General features: G+C 40.8%; 1 protein-coding gene across 1 annotated transcript in view; it reads left to right on the forward strand.

The window, feature by feature from the left end:
- ABCC4 (ATP binding cassette subfamily C member 4 (PEL blood group)) overlaps nt 1-20,328 on the forward strand; it is a 241,638-nt gene that overhangs the window by 162,394 nt on the left and 58,916 nt on the right. The window lies entirely within an intron of this gene.

Raw genomic sequence — 20,328 nt, forward strand, 5'->3', positions numbered from 1 at the left:
TTTGAGATACAAACCTTTTGCAATTGTGATACTAGCCTTTTTTTCTTTAGAATTAAAGGTGGGCAAATCACCTTTCTTCTCCATAAATGCTTTTTGAAATGTTTGCTGGTTGTAAAGTCCAGACTAAGAACTATTTTCAAAAACTTTATTCCATAGCTTATGTTATGATAAGCCTGATTTCAGACACAAGTACGGGAGAAATTGTGACTGTTTTTTAGACGTGCACACTAGGTGGTAGAAGATACCATATTGATACATATTTTGATGCATGTTTGTTTGGGTCGTGATATACACAGCTCTGTAGTACTGCCATGTAAACAAGGACAAACAATTGGCTGTGATGAAAACAAATGAACATTTCCTAAAGTTTTTTTTTTTTTTTTTTTTTTTAAAGATTTTATTTATTTATTTGACAGAGAGAGAGACACAGCGAGAGAGGGAACACAAGCAGGGGGAGCGGGAGAGGGAGAAGCAGGCTTCCCGCTGAGCAGGGAGCCCGATGCGGGGCTCGATCCCGGGACCCTGGGATCATGACCTGAGCCGAAGGCAGACGCTTAACAACTGAGCCACCCAGGCGCCCCCATTTCCTAAAGTTTTGTTGAAAAATAGAAACTTTAAAACTATGAAGAACAGGCGATTCTACGCTACACTAGTAATTAGAAATGCATTTCTTATAGACAGTGGTACAAATATAGTAAACAGTTAAATTGTTAAATTTAAATACTGGAAATGTATAAACTGTATATAATAGCTTTATCATTCATACAACAAAAGTAAACACTTTATGGTTTAATTAAAACGAATGTCCAGGGCGCCTGGGTGGCTCAGATGGTTGAGCATCTGCCTTCAGCTCGGGTCATGATCCTTGGGTCCTGGGATCGAGTCCTGCATCGGGCTCCCTGCTAGGCGGGGAGCCTGCTTCTCCCTCTGCCTCTCTCTCTCTCTCTGACTCTCATGAATAAATAAATAAAAAAACATATAAAAAAAAAGAATGTCCAAGTAGCAGTTTAAATTTTGAATACTATGAAAAATTGTCAATAAAATAAATTTTAAGGATGCCTGGGTGGCTCAGTCGGTTAAGCGTCTGCCTTTGGCTCAGGTCATGATCTCAAGGTCCTGGGATTGAGCCCCGTGTTGGGCTCCCTGCTCAGCGGGGAGCCTGCTTCTCCCTCTCCCTCTGTGCTCTCTCTCGATCTCTCTCTTGCTCTCAGAAAATAAATAAAATCTTTAAAAAAATGAATTTTAAGATTTTATAATGTAAGCATTAACATTCTTTTCTGTGAAGATAGGAGCCTGAGGTACTTGAGTTCAGACAACAGAGCTTGTCAGTGTTTTTTTATATGCATATGGGTATGTATGTGTGTAGCATAAATACGTACGTACCGTCAAGGAGCAATTACATCGTTGATATGTAGCCCTTTCAAACCAAGTAGCTTGCTGCACATCTTAAACTATAAAGCAAGGAAAATTGTGTTTGTGGCTGGAACAGAGGGTTTTATGTAGGGCTCTATGTGAATCATGATCTGCATTTTAAGACGGCCTTGAAAACTTGTCTGAGGAATTTAGATTTGAACCTATAAATTGTTGGCCCCACCCAAGGTCTTTGAGGTAAGTGGCCGCTCACCACGTAATTTTAAGGGAAACTAGAATGTGTGTGCCTTTCTTTTTGGAAAATGTTATGCGTTTTGGTGGATTTTACTGAAAATCAGCAAAGTTGATAATGTGGTTTCTGTTGCATGGGCATGGTGGTTGCCCATGAAGTGTGCCCTTGGCTGCTTCTGTAAAGGATCTTAGTGTTTCAGATTTCTCTCTCTTCTTTGTGGTCACGTGGGAAAGTTCCCGTGGCCGAGGACTTCCTCCTCCTCCTGCCTTGCTGGTTCCAGCCGGCATCCGCATGGCGTCTCAGGATTGGGCAGCAGGCCACCGGGTTCCATGCTGGTCTTCAGTGAGGCTTCCCTGGGCTTCTGGCTCGGCTTCCCCCATTTCGGTTCAATGTACTGTACGCGATGCCAGGGCCCCAGGTTGACTGGGAACCTGATCACGTTTCATGATCTGATGCATTCTCTGAGGCGGTCGCCTTCAGGAGAATTATGGATGAAGTTAGCGAAACACGCACTGAGTGACACTGGAAGTTAAGACATTAACTCTAAACCTGCCCTTGACCCTCCAGAGGTAACTATTAACCTTTCCTTGTTTTTTCATTCCTTCACTAACAAGTGCTCTAGATCGGATGGCAGAGTCAGCCCCTGTTTTTGGTGTTTAAGCCATTTCTCCATTTTCTCCTACCCCCACATCTCGTGGTGCTCTCCGTCCCTGTTGTAAAATGAGATTTAGTGGCTCTCTCTAGTGTACGCATGCTCTCTGCTCCGTTCTTTGGCCTTGTTGTCTTTCCCCGGAGTCTGTCCTGATTCTTCCTAGACTTGTTCCTGCTCCTTGCCCTCTTGCTGTTTTATAATGACAATATGCACTCTGTGAACTGATAAAGTAGGTGTGACAAATGGAATGCTTTAGGAAGACTTAGTAAAAGCTCCACTTAAAAAAAAAAAATTGCTAAGTATCTAGGTGTGGATGAGACAACACGTGAGCAGGGTGGGGGGATTACAGAAATACAGGAGGATTCTGTGCTAAGAGCCTCACAAGAGTCTCCGAAGTCCCAGGTGCCGCATTACGGGGTGATTGATGTAAGAAAGACCATGAGACACTCTAATACCAGATCTGTACATGGTTTTAAATTAAACCAAAACTTTAAGATTTTGTATTATTTATTTCCGAGTTGGCCAACTATTAGTTCAAATTGTAGCACTTGGGGCATCTCTGTAACCCTGCCCGGGGAAGTTGAAGGTGGCTTCTTGGTGATCTCTGAGCCTCATGTCCGGGAGAAGCAGACACCAATGACAGGAAGCCAAGGAGAGCACAGGAAGTTTGCAGGGACACCAGCATGTGAAGTTTGAGATCTGGCATCAGAGGAGATAAAGATGGATAGGTACAGAGGAGGCAGATGACAGGGAGACCCGCATCTCCAGCACAGGGATTTGGGTTTGGAGTATTGGTAGAGAGCCACAGAGAGGGAGGAGACACCACCATGTTGGTGGGTTTTGCCAACGTAGGGGACAGGAAGAAGCACTGGTTTGGCCAGGTTTCTCTTTGAGACATCGAGGTAGTGATGCCAAGTGTGGCTCATGCAAACCCTTGATTCTGATTAGTGTGTCCACACTGTGGAAGAGTTGTCCCTGCCCCAAGTGATGTCCTTCAAAGGCCATATCCCAGCAGTGGCGCAGTCCTGAGTCTGTATGCCATTGTGCACAGCAGCTCCTCAAGCTGCCGGGGATGTTGCCTGTCTAGCCAGATTTTAGGTGATGGCCAAGTTGGAACCACTCACGATTCCAGAAGAAGAAGGAAGGCCGCATAAAAAAAACAAATTTATGTATGCATTGAGTGTGATTGTACCTGAGGATGGAGGAACCCTGCAGGTGGTTCTTGCCGTTGCTCTTGGTTCTGTAGGAAAAGCTTCTGTTTTCGTGGTGTGAGGGTTGAATATGCTGCTGTAAATATGATTATATGTTAGTGGGTATCATTTATAATGTAAATGGCTTTAAAATGTGGAGTGGGTACAGTGGGAGTCCCCGCCCCCCAGCCTGCCTTTGAGTTTGACCCTAGCTTTACCTCTTCCTGTCCCTGCCCTCAGAGAGCCGCACATTCCTTATTTGTAAAATAGACATAATGGTATTACTTCTCAAGGGTTATTGTGAAGACGGAAAGAAATCTTTTTAATAAACTTCTTAGCATAACATCTAAGTGCACGTTAAGCACTAAATAACGGGTTGTTATTTTTTAAAGTGCTACGTATCTTTTTAAGTAGGAGGAATACTTTGGTAATGGCATTATGTTACATCAAAGGAATTGGCACAGAGCTGTGGGGCCCATGAGCATCACCGCATGAGCTGGTATCACAGAGATTCTAAGTCTGAGCGCCCCGAAGATTTTAATGGCTATTTTTACATGTAGACTCATGGAGTCACAATCAGTGAATTTCAAAAGGGACTATTGAACACTACATATTTCATATTAACAAACTTAAGGCAATTTCTGGAAGCCTCCCGCCCCCCCAACCCCACCGATAATATTTGAGTCAGGACGCTCAATTATTTAGAATTCCTGACCTGAAACAGTGATCACCTCCAAGAAGTCTTTCTACTAGCAAAACAAGTCAAAAGGAAGGTAAGAGGCCGGAAGTTTGACTTAAGCATTCTAATTAAAAAAAAAAAAAGTGGGGCTCCTCGAGCATGTGAACTTGCACACAGCTGCCCTCAGCAAAATGCTGTAATTTATTGAGGAAAACTGAATTGCAAAACCTTTCTTCCCCACACACCCCTCATCCAAGAAAAGAAAGAAAAAAAAAAATCAACAGCTTGACTGAGCTTAAATAACTGACTTTTCATATCCTTTCATGGAGCACAAAGGCTAATCCTGAGGCCACTTGAGCCACCAATGCAGGCCGTGGTGGGGACCACCATGGAACGTGTCATTCCCCCCTCACCGCACACAAAACACATTGACTGCAGCTTTATGAAGTGAAAATGCCTGAGAAAAAAGAAAATGTGAAGGAGGTGTCCGCAGTCATTTCTTTCCAGAGTGGGAGTGCGGAAGAAAAACCTGCTGCATCTGGATATTGAGAACAAAGCCAGCCTAAGACTTGGGTACAATAGGTTGGGTCACTTGCTTTTATAGATGCAAAAGAGTGGATCTGCCTTTCCTTGTCTCAGTACCACTGACCCTTGCATTGCATTGTGTAGAGATGTCAGGGAAAGTGTGTAGAAAGCATTCCAGCCTCTTTCACCGAACAATGACGTTGTCATTTTGAGATTTCTATGGTGTGTTGACCCCTTCCCCCACTCCCGCCCTGAAATCCCCATTGGACAAAGGAGATGGTTGGTTAGGCTGCCTTGCCCTCGTTTGGAAGGTCTCTGTTTTACCGACTCTTTAAAAGTAAACTCCTCCATTTTAACGGAACCACAGTGCTTTCACGCTTTTAAAATCAACAAAAAGCGTTGTAGCCAGAGCCGTGGCAAGGATGGCGGATTCCAGAAAAGTGCCGGTCCCGGCAGTAATGAATGATTCATGCAAACTGCCAAGTTAAAGTGGGTTTCCTTGTTAATCAGGGAGAACTGATGATCTGGGTTACTGGAAATATTTACGAACACTTGACCCTTAGGTTTCTGAGATCGGGGTGATAGGATTCACACAAGCCCACTCATGTGATTCCTTTACCTGTCTTTTTTTTTATGAAAGATGAGACGGTTGGTATTTCCCCAGCATAATGGTTAGCACAATTAGAAAAGCAGCACCGTCAACATCAGCATCGTGACAGTTAATCACTGGGGACCCTCTCAGGCTGGCAACGAGTGTCTAATTTGTCTGTCCCAGCATGTGTCTCCAATGATAATGTTTGTAGTTTATGAAGAAGCTAATTAAGACCTAAAGAAAAAAAAATACGGATCTAATTTTTAATCAAGCGTGGTGGTATTGCGCAGAGCGTAGAACTTTACGTTACCACATTATTGGATGATGTCCATTGCAGAACAGTGGGCTCTCCCTGGGCTCTCTCGCCTTGCCATCTTGCATCTTTAGGGATGATTAAATGGGCAGTTGTTGCTAGGGAGAGGAAAGTGGCTACATACTTACTTAGCTCGAGGACCTTTAGAGTCTCCATATGCTGTTCTTGACTACATTCCTTCAGTTCTAGCTACTTGATGAGTTTTCGGGATGAGAGGAACAAGAAAGGGATGGGCTGGAGAACTCGCTTCAGTTTTAGTAAAATCTTGCACTTGCTATTTTCTGTATGGATCTCTCTCTCAAAGCTGATGTGGAACATGATTCATTGTAGTCTATATTGTCTTTTGCTGCTGAGTTTCATGACTCACTTGTTTCTTGGAGCCCTTTCTGTGGGTTCATTGATTTAGTGTTCTCTGATCGGCATTTGCCTTGAGTCACGAAGGAGATAAGAACATCTCCGGTGTTGAAACTGAGGGCTAGCACTCCATGGCAGATATGCCAGACCCGGCTCAGGAGCCCTTTTTTGTCTGAGGCACGCAGGCTGGTTACCAGTATCCCTCTCCTGTGCCTTCTCTCCCCCCCCCCCACAGGGCTCCCCAGGAAATCACCACGTGACCTTATGGCTGTGTATTCACACGTTACCAACACCTGCCCGAGCATGACCAAAGGAATGGGGGAGGAATTCTGTGTCATAATCTTTTTTTTAGCTTGTTGATATTTTTATTGAGGTATTGTTTATACACAATAGAATTTTTTTTTTTTTAGTAGTTTGAGGAGTTTTGATAATTGTGTGCCTCCCTGGGTCACACTACCCGAAATAAGATGTAGAACCTTCCCATCCCCTCAGAATGTTTCTCTTGCCCCTTTGTAGTTAATTTCCAAATTTCCAGACCCCCACAACTCTCCCAGATTTCCACTGACATAGAATCAGTATTCTTATTTTTGGGCTTTACATACATGTAAATAGAATCAATGTAGTACATGTTTTTTCTGTGGCTGCCGCCTTTTTCTCAGCATCTTTTTGCGATCCATCCCTGTTGCATGTCGCACGATTCGTTTTTTTTTTCCTTGAGTGATATTCCACTGAATGAAGATTTCACAATTTGTTTATTCCCTACTTGATGAACGTTCAGGCTGTTAACAGTTTTTAGCAGTGAACCTTCTTGCACAAGTGTTGATGTGGACATGTGTTTTCATTTATTTTAGGTAAAACACCTAGAAATGAAATCGCTAGGTCATAAGTATGTGTGTGTTAACTTAAAAAAAATTACCATAAAGGTTTTCAAGAATAGTTGCAACATTTTATACACTCACCAGCAGCGTGGGGCCGTTGTAGCGGCCCTACATGTTTGCAACAGTTCCTATTATCAACCTTTTTGATTTTAGCCTTTCTAGTGGAGATTGGTCTCATTGTGGTTTTAATTTGTACTTCCCTGATGATTGATACTGAGCTCCTTTTCATGCATGCTTATTGGCCATTCAGGTATCTTCTTTTGTGATCTATTGGTTCAGATCTCTTGCTGATTTTTTAAACTTTAAAAAAAATTCTTTTTATTGTTGATTTACAGGAATTTATATATATATATATATATATATTTATATTTTATTTATTTATTTATTTAGAGCACCTTGCGAAGTTGTGGGTTAGTGGGGAGGGGCAGAGGGAGAGGGAGAGAAAGAGAATCTCAAGCAGGGTCCACATCCAGCATGGAGTCCTTCATGGGGCTCCATCCCACAGCCCTGAGATCATGATCTGAGCTGAAATCAAGAGTTGGACGCTTAACCCACTGAGTCATCCAGCTGCCCCTATATATATATATATATATATATATATATATATATATACACACACACACACACACATATATATATATACACACACATACATACACACATATATGTATTTTTTTATAGTAAGTTTTTTTTTTTAAAGATTTTATTTATTTATTTGACAGAGAGAGACATAGAGAGAGAGGGAACACAAGCAGGGGGAGTGGGAGAGGGAGAAGCAGGCTTCCCGCGGAGCAGGGAGCCCGATGTGGGGCTCGATCCCAGGACCCTGAGATCACGACCTGAGCCGAAGGCAGACGCTTAATGACTGAGCCACCCAGGTGCCGACCTCCTCTGTATATATTTCTTAATACTAGTTTTTTAAAAATGCTAGTTTAATCTGGGCCTTTTTTGAATACTTTTCTTCCAGTCTGTGGTTTGCCTCTTTATATTGTTAATGAAGAACAAGTTTTAATTTTGTGAAGTCAGATGTTTTTGCCTTTTCCCTTCCTCTCTTTTGTAGTCCATGTTTTTTGTGTCCTAAGAAATCTTTTTGTATCTTTAAGGGGTGTGAAGAAACTTTCTTGTTCTACCTTTTTAAAAATTGAGGCATCTTGTATTAATTTTTGTGTATCAAATGAGGTTCATTTTTGTTTGTTTGTTTCTCCCCGGTTATTTTTTTTTTTTTTTTAAGATTTTATTTATTTATTTGAGAGAGAGAATGAGAGACAGCACAAGAGGGAAGAGGGTCAGAGGGAGAAGCAGACTCCCTGCTGAGCAGGGAGCCCGATGTGGGACTCGATCCCGGGACTCCAGGATCATGACCCGAGCCGAAGGCAGTCGCTTAACCAACTGAGCCACCCAGGCGCCCTCTCCCCGGTTATTTTATTCACATTTGTTAAGACTTTTATGCATTTACACCTTGGTTAAAAATCATTTGACTGTTTGTGAGCAAGTCTGTCTCTTTATTTTGTTCCACTGATCTGTTTATCTATCCTTACACCCCACACTGCGGTTGTGGTTGTTGCACCTTTTAGTAAGACTTGAAATTTAGTAACTTTGTACTGCTTTGTCAAGATCGTTTTGATCGTTCTAGATCCTTTACGTATAAATTTTAGAAGCCTTTTAATTTGTTTTTTTAATAAGCCTGCTGGGATTTTGATACTTCCTTTTAGCTGTAGATTAATTTGAGGGGTCTGTGAATCTTAACTATATTAAATCTTTCAGTTATGAATGTGGTTTATATCTCCTCTTGTACAGGTCTTCTTTAATTTTAGAAGTGTTTTGTAGATTTTTGTATAAAAATTTTGCACTCCTGGTTAAATTTATTCCTGATTATTTGATGTTTTTTAATTCTACTTGTGGGATTGTTTTTAATATCATTTTCCAATTGCTTGTTGCTAATGTACAGAAACACAGCTGATTTATGTAAATCGGCATTGTATCATTGAACTTGTGAGCTCATTTTGCATTTCCTGGAGTTGGTGTTTGTTTTGTTTTTTTTCTATAGAATTTTCTACTTATACAATCATGTCAGCTGTTCATAATAATAGTTTTACTTCTTTATTTAAAATATATGACTTGTTTTGCCTTTTCTTAACTTACTGCTGTGGATGGAGAGCTAGAGCTTCAGTACAGTGTTGAATAGAAATGGTGAGATAAGATTGTCTCATAATCTTAAACCAAAATCTTTTAATATTTTTCTCTTAAGAATGATGTTAACTGCAATTTTGGGGGTAGATATCTGTTACCAGATTTTAAAAGTTTTTTTAAAATTCCTCATTTGGTGAGAGTTACTTTTTACTTTTTTTAAAGAACAGATGTTGAATTTCAACAAATTTTTTTTCTACATCTCTTCAGATACATGATTATTCGCCTTTACTCTTTTAACATGATACGTTATACCAGTTGATATTTACAGGTTAAATTAACCTTATATTCCTGGAGTAAACACCACTTGATCATCTTGTCACATTTTATTCATGTATCACTACATTCAATTTATTAATACTTTGTCGAGAATTCCTGTATAATTGTTCATGAGGGATACTGGCCATCAATTTGCTTTTCCTTGAGATATTTTGTCAGCTTTTGGTATCAGAGTTATATGGGCCTTATAAAAACAAAATGGGAAGTATTTCCTCTTCTTGATGGTCAGTTTTGGGTGTCCACTTGGCTAGGGTACAGTCCTCAGTTATTCAATCAGAAAGTAATCTGAGGGTTGCTGTGGATGTAATTGGAGTCCATAATCAGTTGACTTTAAGGAAGATTATTTTCGCCAGTCTGTGTGGGCCTGCTTCAGTTAGTTGAAAGGCCTTGGGAGCTAAAGCTTCCCTGAAGAAAAACAAATTCTGCTTGTGGATAACACTATCATCTTCTACCCAAGAGTTCCAGCCCATCTTTCTAATCTCCTGCCCTGCGGATTTCTGGCTTGCCTAGGCCAATTTGATTGTGACATGAGCATCCTTTTTATATTGTTAGATTGAGTTTATTGGTATATTGTTTAGTGTTCCCAAGGCAGTTTGTTTTATAATTTTTCTTTTTTAAAATTTCTTTGTGTGTGTGTATATGGGTTTTTTTGTTGTTTGTTTATTTGTTTTGAGAGAGTGCATGCATGCACCCAGGGTGGGGGGGGAGAGGCAGAGGGAGAGACAGAGAGAATATTAAGCAAGCTCCATGCCCAACACAGGGGCTCAGTCTCGTGACCTGACATCATGACCTGAGCCAAGATCAAGAGTCAGATGCTTAACCGACTCAGCTACCCAGATGCCCCCCTTTGTGTGGTTTTTATATCATGATGAACGTGGACCAAATTCTCTGAAAGAATTTGGTATAATTTTTTTGCATAATCTACTTGTGAAGCCATCTGGGCCTAAAACTTCGATGGGAAGTTACAAAATTATGCATTCAGATTTTTAAATTGATACGGAATTATTCAGATTTTCTCTTCTTATGTCAGTCTCTACATAATTTTTCAAGAAATTTTTCCTTTACAGTAAAACTTTGTAATTTAGGGGGCACCTGGGTGGCTCAGTCGTTAAGCGTCTGCCTTCGGCTCAGGTCATGATCCCAGGGTCGTCGGATCGAGCCCCACATCGGGCTCCCTGCTCGGTGGGAAGCCTGCTTCTCCTTCTCCCACTACCCCCCTGCTTGTGTTCCCTCTCTCGCTGTGTCTCTCTCTGTCAAATAAATAAATAAAATCTTTAAAACAAACAAACAAACAAACAAAAAACTTTGTAATTTAGGGGTGCCTGGGTGACTCAGTTGAGCATTGGACTCTTGATCTCAGCTCAGGTCTTGATCTCGGGGTTGTGAGTTCAGGTGCCACGTTGCCCAGCATGGAGCCGCCTTACAAAATTCTTCTAAAAATTTATCAGGACAGTGTTTATCTTATGCTCTTTTTAATACCTGTGCTGTGTTATCCCCTTTTAATTCATGATAATGGTTGTTTTCCCCTTTTTTTTTCTTGATCAGTCTTGGTAAGGGTGTATTAATTTCATTGGTGCTTTTAAAGAGTCAAGCTTTGGGTTTGTTGATTTTTCTCCTTGGAAGTTAGTTTTCTGTTTCATTAATGTCTACTTTTCTCTTTCATTCTTCTGTATACTTTATTTAATATGCTGTTGTTTTTCTTAAGATACCTCTTAAACCCTTGACTTGTAGACTTTTTTTTTTTTCCCTTTAATAAGGCTTTATTTTTTTTAGAGCAGCTTTAGGTTCACAGCAAATATAAGAGAAAGATAGAGATTTCCCATGTATCCCCCATAGTCCTTCTTTAAAAAAAAAAAATTTAAAGATAGAAATTTACCCTAACCACAGCTTTAGTTGCAGACCTCAAATTTTAATGTTAGCAGATTTTTATTTTCTTTTATATCAAGATACTTTTTAATTTTATTATAATTTTTTTGAACCAGATGTTAGGGAAGTGTATTACTGAATTTCCAAATGTTTAGTGACTTTCTGGTTATATTTAGGTAATGGATTTTTTTGTTAAATACATTTAGTTCAAAATATATTCTGTGTAATTTCTGGCCCTTGAAGTTTGTTGATATTTGCTTTATAGCATAGTATATTATTTAGTTGAAAAGGATGTACTGTACAGTTATTGGCTGCAGTATTGTATCTCAATCAGATCAAGTTTGCTCATGTTTTCACATCCTCTATGTTTTTATTTTTATCTGCTTATTCTATCAGATACTGAGATATGTTGGTTAAAATCCCCCACTATGGTTATGGATTTGTCTGTTTCTCCTGGGTTCTGTCAGATTTTACTTTATATATTTTGGAGCTGTGTTATTAGGTGTATATAAATTTAGGTATTTTTTTTTTTTAATGTATCTTATAGATAAATTGACCAAGTATTCTTCTGAAATGTTTTCCTTTATTTCTAGGAATGCATCCTAACTTAAACGTTTCTATTTGGTGTGGTAGAGATAGATACTCCAGCTTTCTTTGGGTTAGTGTCTTCATGGGATACCATTTTCCAACCTTTTCTTTCCACCTTTATTTTTAAGGTGTGCCTTTTAAAAGCATATAAATGGTCTCCATCCTTGAATTTCAAAATAAGCTATAAAAGTAAGAAAAGGTAGAAAGGAAGCTATTGACCAGGGAGATACGCTGAAGGTAAAAAAGAAAAAAGAAAAAGGGAGGAAGTGCACTGTGTTTTCCTAATGCTTTCTATTGTGTTGGTTAATAAATTGTAAGCCTAACACCACCCATCCACTTCTCAGTGGCGTTAGCTATGACTCAGGATTAAGAGCTGGTGTGGATACAAAAACATCCAAGACCAACAAATGGTGGGTGAAAGGAGTGATTAGTGTATCTCAAGTAAAGGAAAGTTAGAAAAGTTTAATCTTAAAGAGAGATTGTATAGATGTCTTCATACAAATAAGACACACCAGTGTTCCATAAAGTTCTGATGTAACGGAGCTGATTGAGTTGGGTGAAGTCAAAAGAGACAAGTGACAAAGGAGGGCTCTGGGAACCAGAGTTGATTTCTCAACTCCCCAAGACAGGCAAGGTGCCTGTAAAAGCATGTCCCTTACACCTGCAGACTTAATATGAACCATAGGTTGGTGTTAAGGGTTAGTAGCTTATATTTAGGAGCCTTCTATATTTTTCCCTTTGCTTTTATATATCCAGTAATTGAAGAGTAATGAGGAGGTGATGGGAATTACATTTTAGTTCTTAATAGATTGAGTTTGTATAGCCTGTTCAAAATTTTACTGCTTCCACAAGAATCTTGTATTAGGCAGCAGCATAATCTGTGTGATAGTCATTTCATTGAAAGCTTATTTTTTTTATCTCATATGTTTCCAGAATAAATAGGTAGAAGAATCTCTCCTACACCCACATCAGTAAACAGCTTACTGATTAAAAACTAGGCATCGTTTTTTTTCTTCTCTCTAAATCAGAAGAAAATCTTGCCGTGTTTTCTTGCCAAGAAGTGAATCTTGCTTTGTTTATTGCACGTAAGTCCTATCTTCTGCAAAATCAGTAATCGTTTAAGGCAATCTGGATGATTTGTACTTATCAGAACTTGGAACAGAATTTATAAGAGTCTGACTGACAGCAGAATTCAAAGCTTTGAAATTCCTTTGAGGTGTTAGCAATCTTAATGATCCTGATTTTATTTTTTAATACTGTAAACACATAATAAAAGTACTGTCTACTGACTAAGTGGCCCTCTGATTAAATACATATTTCACTTTGTGCCTAATAGAAGCCTGAGAGCAAGCAAGAGTTCAAATAAGAATGGGGTGAGCCAGAAGTATGGATGACATATTTATTTGCATAAAATAAGAAGAATACATTTTTACTGCTGTTTATAGGAAACATGTTCCTTGGCACAAGCTTCACAAAGACTAGCAGGAACAGACTCCCATGGAATTAAGTTTAAAGTAAATTGTGGGTAGATACCTAGGAATTCCTACAGGGCTGTAAGCAGTTGGGTCGTTAAATGCTAAACAGACAAACCAGTCCTTTTTTTATTACTTGTGCTTGTGAAAGAAATACTTTAAAATCTGTAAGGTGAGGGATACAGTATTAATTCTAGAGGAAGACACGTCCTGGGGAAACTGTTTTCAGCACCATCCAAATACAAATACGAAGCATGTAGAATAGTCTCATTTTGTGTTTTTGGGTTTTGTGTATTTATTTCAGTTAAATTTGGCTCTTCCCCAACTTCCCCCAAATCCGTTTGCTTTCTGGGCTTACACCTCATCTTATGAAACTTTTTTTTTTCCTTATTCAAACAGTATTTCTTAAATCAACATGTGTTTGTGTGTTCTATTAGCAAGCATTTTTAGGACCTTTTTAATGATCAGCTCTGCTCTGTGAGATGAGCAGGCTGCTCTTCCCTAGGAGCTGGGAATCTAGGACTGAGCACCTCATGGGAAAGACCAGATACAACCACAAGAAACCCCACAAAACCTGGACAATGCAAAAGAAAGGGAAAACATAAAACAGGAGTGTATTTAGGTATTTTAAAGTATGAATCTTTATATGGAGTGCAATATCATGCAGAGATTATAAGATTATAAGATTGTAATTATAATTATAATAATTAATTTACTATTAATTATTATTAATTATTATTAACTTTGGACAAATCCCTAAACCTCTCTGAGCATCAGTGAGCATCAGTTCCTTCTTTGTGGGTGGAGGTGATAATCCCTCCTGCTCTGATTGAATGTGTGGATGAAATGACATAAAGCATGTGAAATACCGAAGAGCTTGGACACATGGCAAGCCTTGCGGAATGTTATCCATTGTTGGTGTTGGCGGGGGGGCGGGGGGGGTGTGTGTGTAAGGCAATTGTATCTTTCCTTGTTTTATTTTGTTTTTGTTTTTAAAGATTTATTTATTTATTTATTTTTTAAGATTTTATTTATTTATTTGACAGAGAGAGACATAGCAAGAGCAGGAACACAAGCAGGGGGAGTGGGAGAGGGAGAAGCAGGCTTCCCGCGGAGCAGGAAGCCGGATGTGGGGCTCGATCCCAGGACCCTGGGATCATGACCTGAGCCGAAGGCAGATGTTTAACGACTGAGGCACGCAGGCGCCCAAAGATTTATTTATTTGACAGAGAGACACACAGCAGGAAAGGGAGCACAAGCAGGGGGAGTGGGAGAGGGAGAAGCAGGCTTTCTGCTGAGCAAGGAGCCTGATGCGGGGCTCATCCCAGGCTTCTGGGAGAATGAACTGAGCCAAAGGCAGACGCCTAAGGACGGAGCCACCCAGGCGCCCTCTTTCTTTGGTTGTTAAGGAGATATGGAGATTTTCTTCAGTGTTATGAGGAAATTTGCCATCGGCACTAGCAACAAAGCAATGTCGTTTTTCTCAAGATTTGTAACTGGGCAGTTTTTCAAACAAAGCAGTTAAATTTTTTCATAAGCATTGTTTTTTCCTTTATTGCTTTTGTAAACTGCATTAACAGTTTATTTAGATGCCCATGTGGTTTAATCAGAAAGAACGGCGGCTCATAGGACACTTCCTTTCTGAGGAAGAGAGGCTCCTTAGGCATCTGTTCCACAGGGGACGGGGACAGGGTCCTCCTGGTATCCGAACCAGTGTGGTTGTTTACCAAGAAGGCCAGCCTGCAGTGGACACCGCTAAATCTCCTGGGAGTCAATAGTGCACAAAATCTTGCTTTTGTATTTCTCTTGATACCAACACTGGTTCATGATGCATGAAATAAATAGAAGATGCCAAGTTGGTCTCTTCCTTTGGCCATATTGAATAATCTGGCGTTTGGTTTGGTTTGGTTGATTCGGAGATTCTCCTCCTTTTTCCTTACTGTCCCAGACATGCTGAGCAGTTTCAGGGCGGGAAGTCTTCACAAACAAGTGAGGCTTGAAGCAGAAGAAGAATACGGAATAAGACAAGAAAAATCTCAAAAAATGTTGAGTTGCCTCCATTATCCTGAGGTTATCTTTGGGAGGCCTACAGGAGGGGTGAAAACAGAGAGGACCGAAAATGTAATACATATGAGGTTTATTGGTCATCTTATTTCAAACGTGCATATTCACACAAAATAGACCTCAGATATGATAGCCAAAGAAAAGCCTCAGTCACGTTGGTACTCACTCACATCACCACATGCAGGGGGCAATAACTTCTGCTCTGATGAGTCTCTGGGTAGTACTAAGTTGCGCCAGTGGTTAGAGTGAGCCATGTCTCAGGATCCAACTTCCATGATATTTTTAAGATTCTTTGGGCCCATAAATCTGTTAATGCAGCATCCCTCCTCTTCTGGTCCTGGCTTCCAGAGCACACGAAAGGGTAATCATAATGGTGCTTAGGATGTTAAGCTTGGACTGCTAGGCACTTTATATACATTATCTCATTTAATTCCCACTACCTCCCCTCAGCCTTTTATGTTGGTGGGATATCCCAGTGAAGATGAAATGGTGAAATGGGTTACTTCTCCTGTTCCTATTCAAGAGGGTTGTCCTAGACCCTGTCAGCTAGCACAGTGCCAGGCGAATGCAGTTTCCCTCCAGGCCTTGGCTGACCTTCTCTGTAAGCTGCAGAATTACTCTGAATTAGAAAAAGTCACATGTCCTCTGAAGTGAACAACATACAAGAATTGTTTGTATTTGTTCCTGTGGGTTCAGAGATTTCGGATTGAGTCCCTAACTGGTATGTTCCAGTTGGGATGCAAGCCTATCCAAATAACGATGACCCTTAGATCTTGGGCATCAAGGATTGGCTCAGGTGCTTCTGGGTCAGTGTGTTTCTTGCTGTGTAGAACATTGTCTCTTTGTGCCTTTGCATGATCAGAGGCACAGAAGCACTGGCTGAGGGCGTGGGTCATCAAATAGGCTTGGAATCCAATCAGATGGGAGAAAATGAGTGTGTACCTTGCATTAGGCTCCTTGGAATTCCTGAGAATATGGAAGGAAGAAATGAGATCCCTTCAAGGAAGGGATAGGGGTTTGTTGTCCACCAGAATCTTCTGTTTCCCCCTTCAGAATATTACCTTTTTTGCTTGGATACCGTTTTTGTCCCTTGCCAACTTCCATAAAGAGTTTGCCTGCAGGGGGCACCTGGTAAACCATGACACTCTTGATCTCAGGGTTGTGATTTCGAGCCCCACGTTGGACACAGAGATTACTTAAAAAAAGTTTGCTGGCAGTAAAAGATTAATATATGTCTATACGTAAGTATGTATAAATGTAAACCTGCACATTATGTTTTTACAGTATAGTATAACAACTAATTCACTGTGAGGCTGGCTATAGCAAGACCCACAAATAGAAATAAACTCTTACAGAAACCCTCTTGGAATTGCTTCAGAATTTGGGGGCATCAAATCTGAAAGACCTAACCTAACTTGGGAGTTTCTGAGAGTAGCAGCAGTTAGTGGTCCTCAATGGCTACCCAAGAAAAGAGAGCATTGGTACAGCCCCAGTGGAGCCCTGTGTTTTGAGCTTACCTCTGCTGCCCAGGTAATTTGTTGGGCTGGGTTAGCCATAAAAGGACCCCACCCTAGGGAGAGCCAGGTAGTTGGAACAGGTGAATAATTGTTCAATGAAATGATGTTAGTCTGCTGGAAAAATTGTCAATTTTTTTTTAGATTTTTATTTATTTGAGAGAGAGAGTGTGAGCACAAGCCAAGGGGAGGGGCAGAGGGAGAGGGAAAAGCAGACTCCCCCCGCTGGACAGGGAGCCCAGCTCGGGACTTGATCCCAGGACCCTGGGACCAAGACCTCAGCTGAGGGCAGATGCTTAACTCACTGAGCCACCCAGGCATCCGAAAAATTGTAAATTTGTATGTTTTTATGATTAACAACATCTCATATTTTTTTTCCTGACAACTAATAGTGGCAAGCCTAGTGATTACTTAAGACCAGACATAGAAGGAGCTAGAAGGACCCCCCTTCATGAGCGTGAAGGAAGAAGCTTGGCTTCCTAGTTGGTGTAAGAGGGTGGGATACATCAGTTAATACAGTAGCTGTCAGAAATTGGTCAGGTGTAGGTATGAAAGCAGAGAGGCCCAGACAGCCCTGTTTCCTCCATTTATGATTGGACTTTGTTCCTTCAGAATTCCATGCCTCTTCACTTTGGGTTTTGTATGGATACCACATTGGGGACTGGCAGAAACCATAAAAGCACATGAGTCTACATCAAAATAATGCAGTTTGATTCCCCGGGGCTCCTGTCCACACATTCATAGTTCTGGAAGTTTCCTCCTTCCCCCATGCACCTGCTGCTTGCAGGATTCCCTGCCCAGGCACTGTTCCTGGCTTTCTCCGTAACACAGCAACATCCCGGGAGAACTTGGGACCACCACTTAACCTCCTAGCTTTCATATCCCTTATCTGCAAATGGAAATGACAACTCCTACTTTTTTCATTCAGAAGCTGGTTGTGAGGATGCTCTGAGAAAACTGATTTGAAATAGCTGGGAGATGATAACCTGTGTCTCTGTCAGGCATTACCCTGCTAATCCTTTCCTCGGAGATGTGCCCTGGGGCCTGCTGCCCTGGCTGGCGCCTTCTGAGAGACCAGAGAACAACCTAGGTTAACCTTTGCAGCCCGGCTCCCTCTTGGGCATCGTGTCTGTCAGCTGTGATTACTACTGCAAGTTATTCATTGCCGCTCTTTGTTTGTTAAACTGGCCTGTGAAATTCGGTCATAAGTCACGGAACCTTCTAAACTGTGTTCATGGATTCTTCCCTGTATTTCCACAGCCCTCTGTGGCTTGTGCACATGGCTCTGGGTTTGTATCCATCTGAGTTCACAAACTTCGGAGGCCTTGGCCCATGCCATGCGAACTCGCCCATTCCCACCACTTGACGACCCCAGTGTCCTAGCAGGCAGATGCGAAGTGTTGTTTGCATTCATATCCCCTGAAGTCATGCACCATGATGTCCTACTTTTCCTGACAAAGATGGATACTTCAGTTAGCATCATGCAGTGACTTGGGTTTCTTTGCTTCCTGGTCTTTTTTTTTTTTTTTTTTTTTTTATTTGACACAGAGAGAGAGACAGTGAGAGAGGGAACACAAGCAGGGGGAGTGGGAGAGGGAGAAGCAGGCTTCCCGCCGAGCAGGGAGCCCGAGGTGGGGCTCGATCCCAGGACCCTGGGACCATGACCTGAGCCGAAGGCAGACGCTCAACGGCTGAGCCACCCAGGTGCCCCCTGCTTCCTGGTCTTTTTAACCAATATCATTTCCCAAGGTAAAATGATCTCCTGGGATCGAGGTCATGATTGAGTGTTCCTAGAACCCCACTCAGCTCCGTGTGTGCAGTTCACACCTGACACGTGGCGCCTGCTCTTGTTACCATCATTAGCCTTTGAAATAAAGATTGTAAATATTTATCCTAATGATAGAAAATTTAATATCCAGAAGACAAAATTTATTGTTATTTTGGCAGTAAAACAATTTTTTGTCATATTTTCATTTGAAATCTTTATTTCAGAAATATGATGGCTTGGCCTATAAAAATGGGGCATCAAGGATTAGCCTTTGTTTTATTGAAGTATAGTTGACACACCGTGTTCCCTTAGTTTCATGTGTGCAATGTAGTGATGCTCCCGCCCTGCACTTAGGCTGTGCTCACGTGTATGGCTCCCATCTGTCACCATACAACACCACAGCAGTGCCATTGACTCTCTTCCCTATGCCACACCTTTTATCTCTGTGACCTATTCATTCCATAACTGGAGGCCTGTATCTCCCACTCCCCTTCCCCCATTTTGCCTGTCAACCCCCTTCCCCTCCGGCAACCATCATTTCTCTGTATTTATGGATCTATTTCTGCTTTTTGTTTCCTTCTTAGATTCCACATATAAGTGAAATCATATAATATTTGTTTCTGTCTGACTTTACTTCACTTAGCATAATGCCCTCTAGATTCTTCCATGTTGTCACAAATGGCACGACCTCATTCTTTTTTATTCATTCATCTATTGAGGGACACTTGGGCTGCTTCCATAGCTTAACTATTGGAAATAATGCTGTGGTAAAATATAGTGGAGCACGTTTCTTTTCAAATTAGTGTTTTCCTTTTCTTTGGGTAAATACCCAGTTAGTAGAGTTGCTGGATCACATGATATTTCTATTTTTAATTTTTTGGGGAGCCTGCATTCTGTTTTCCACGGTGGCTGCACCAATTTACATTCCCACCAATGGTGCGTGAGAGTTCTCTTTTCTCCACATCCTCACCAATATTTGTAATTTCTTGTGTTTTTGATACTAGCCATTCTGAGTGGTAGAAGATGATGTCTCATTGTGGATTTTGATTTGCATTTCCTTCATGATTAGTAATGTCAAGCACTTTTTCATGTGTCTGTTGGCCCAGATGATAAAACTTAAAAAAATTTTAAGACCTTGCATTTCCTTATTATCAAAAATCTTCATCAGATTTCTAAGAAATATCAAAAATGGGTTGCATTGTGTTTCTCTTTCTTTATGAGGCATGCTGATGAACTCTGAAATTCCTTAAGTAAGGTCTTTAGAGGAAAAATTAAGGACAAATTAGGGGGCTCAATTAAGTCAAGAATGTATTCCTGAACAATAAAAAGTTGCATTATATTGAGGACCAGCTTAAATATATCATGATGGCTAATGATGTAGGCTCTCTGTCTCAGTGACTTAATGCTTTGCAGTCTTGATCAAGTTGCTTTTCCTCTCCCTGTGCTTCAGTCTCCGTCTGTAAAATGAGATAGTACTAGTATTCTGTAGGGCGATTCTGAGGATTAAATGAGTTAATACACATGAAATATATAATGGGTAGTCCTGTACGCAGTGAGCACTCAGTAAGTGTTAATTGTGGATAGAAAGCCAAGAAAGAGGAATCCCCACTTCCAAAGGTAAACAGTTAAATTTTTCCACTGAATTTGTAATTAACCACTTCTTTATCCCTACATGTATAGTTGAGTCTTATGGATTCCTCCTCTGTGATTCCCACTTGCTGATTTCCCTGATAATATCTACCAACCCGTGATAGTTTGGGATTCAAGTCCTGCTCTGAGTCTCAAACTTTCTCATTTGTTAAAT

This window comes from Halichoerus grypus, chromosome 4 (assembly GCF_964656455.1).
Source record: "Halichoerus grypus chromosome 4, mHalGry1.hap1.1, whole genome shotgun sequence".
Classification (NCBI taxonomy): Eukaryota; Metazoa; Chordata; class Mammalia; order Carnivora; family Phocidae; genus Halichoerus; species Halichoerus grypus.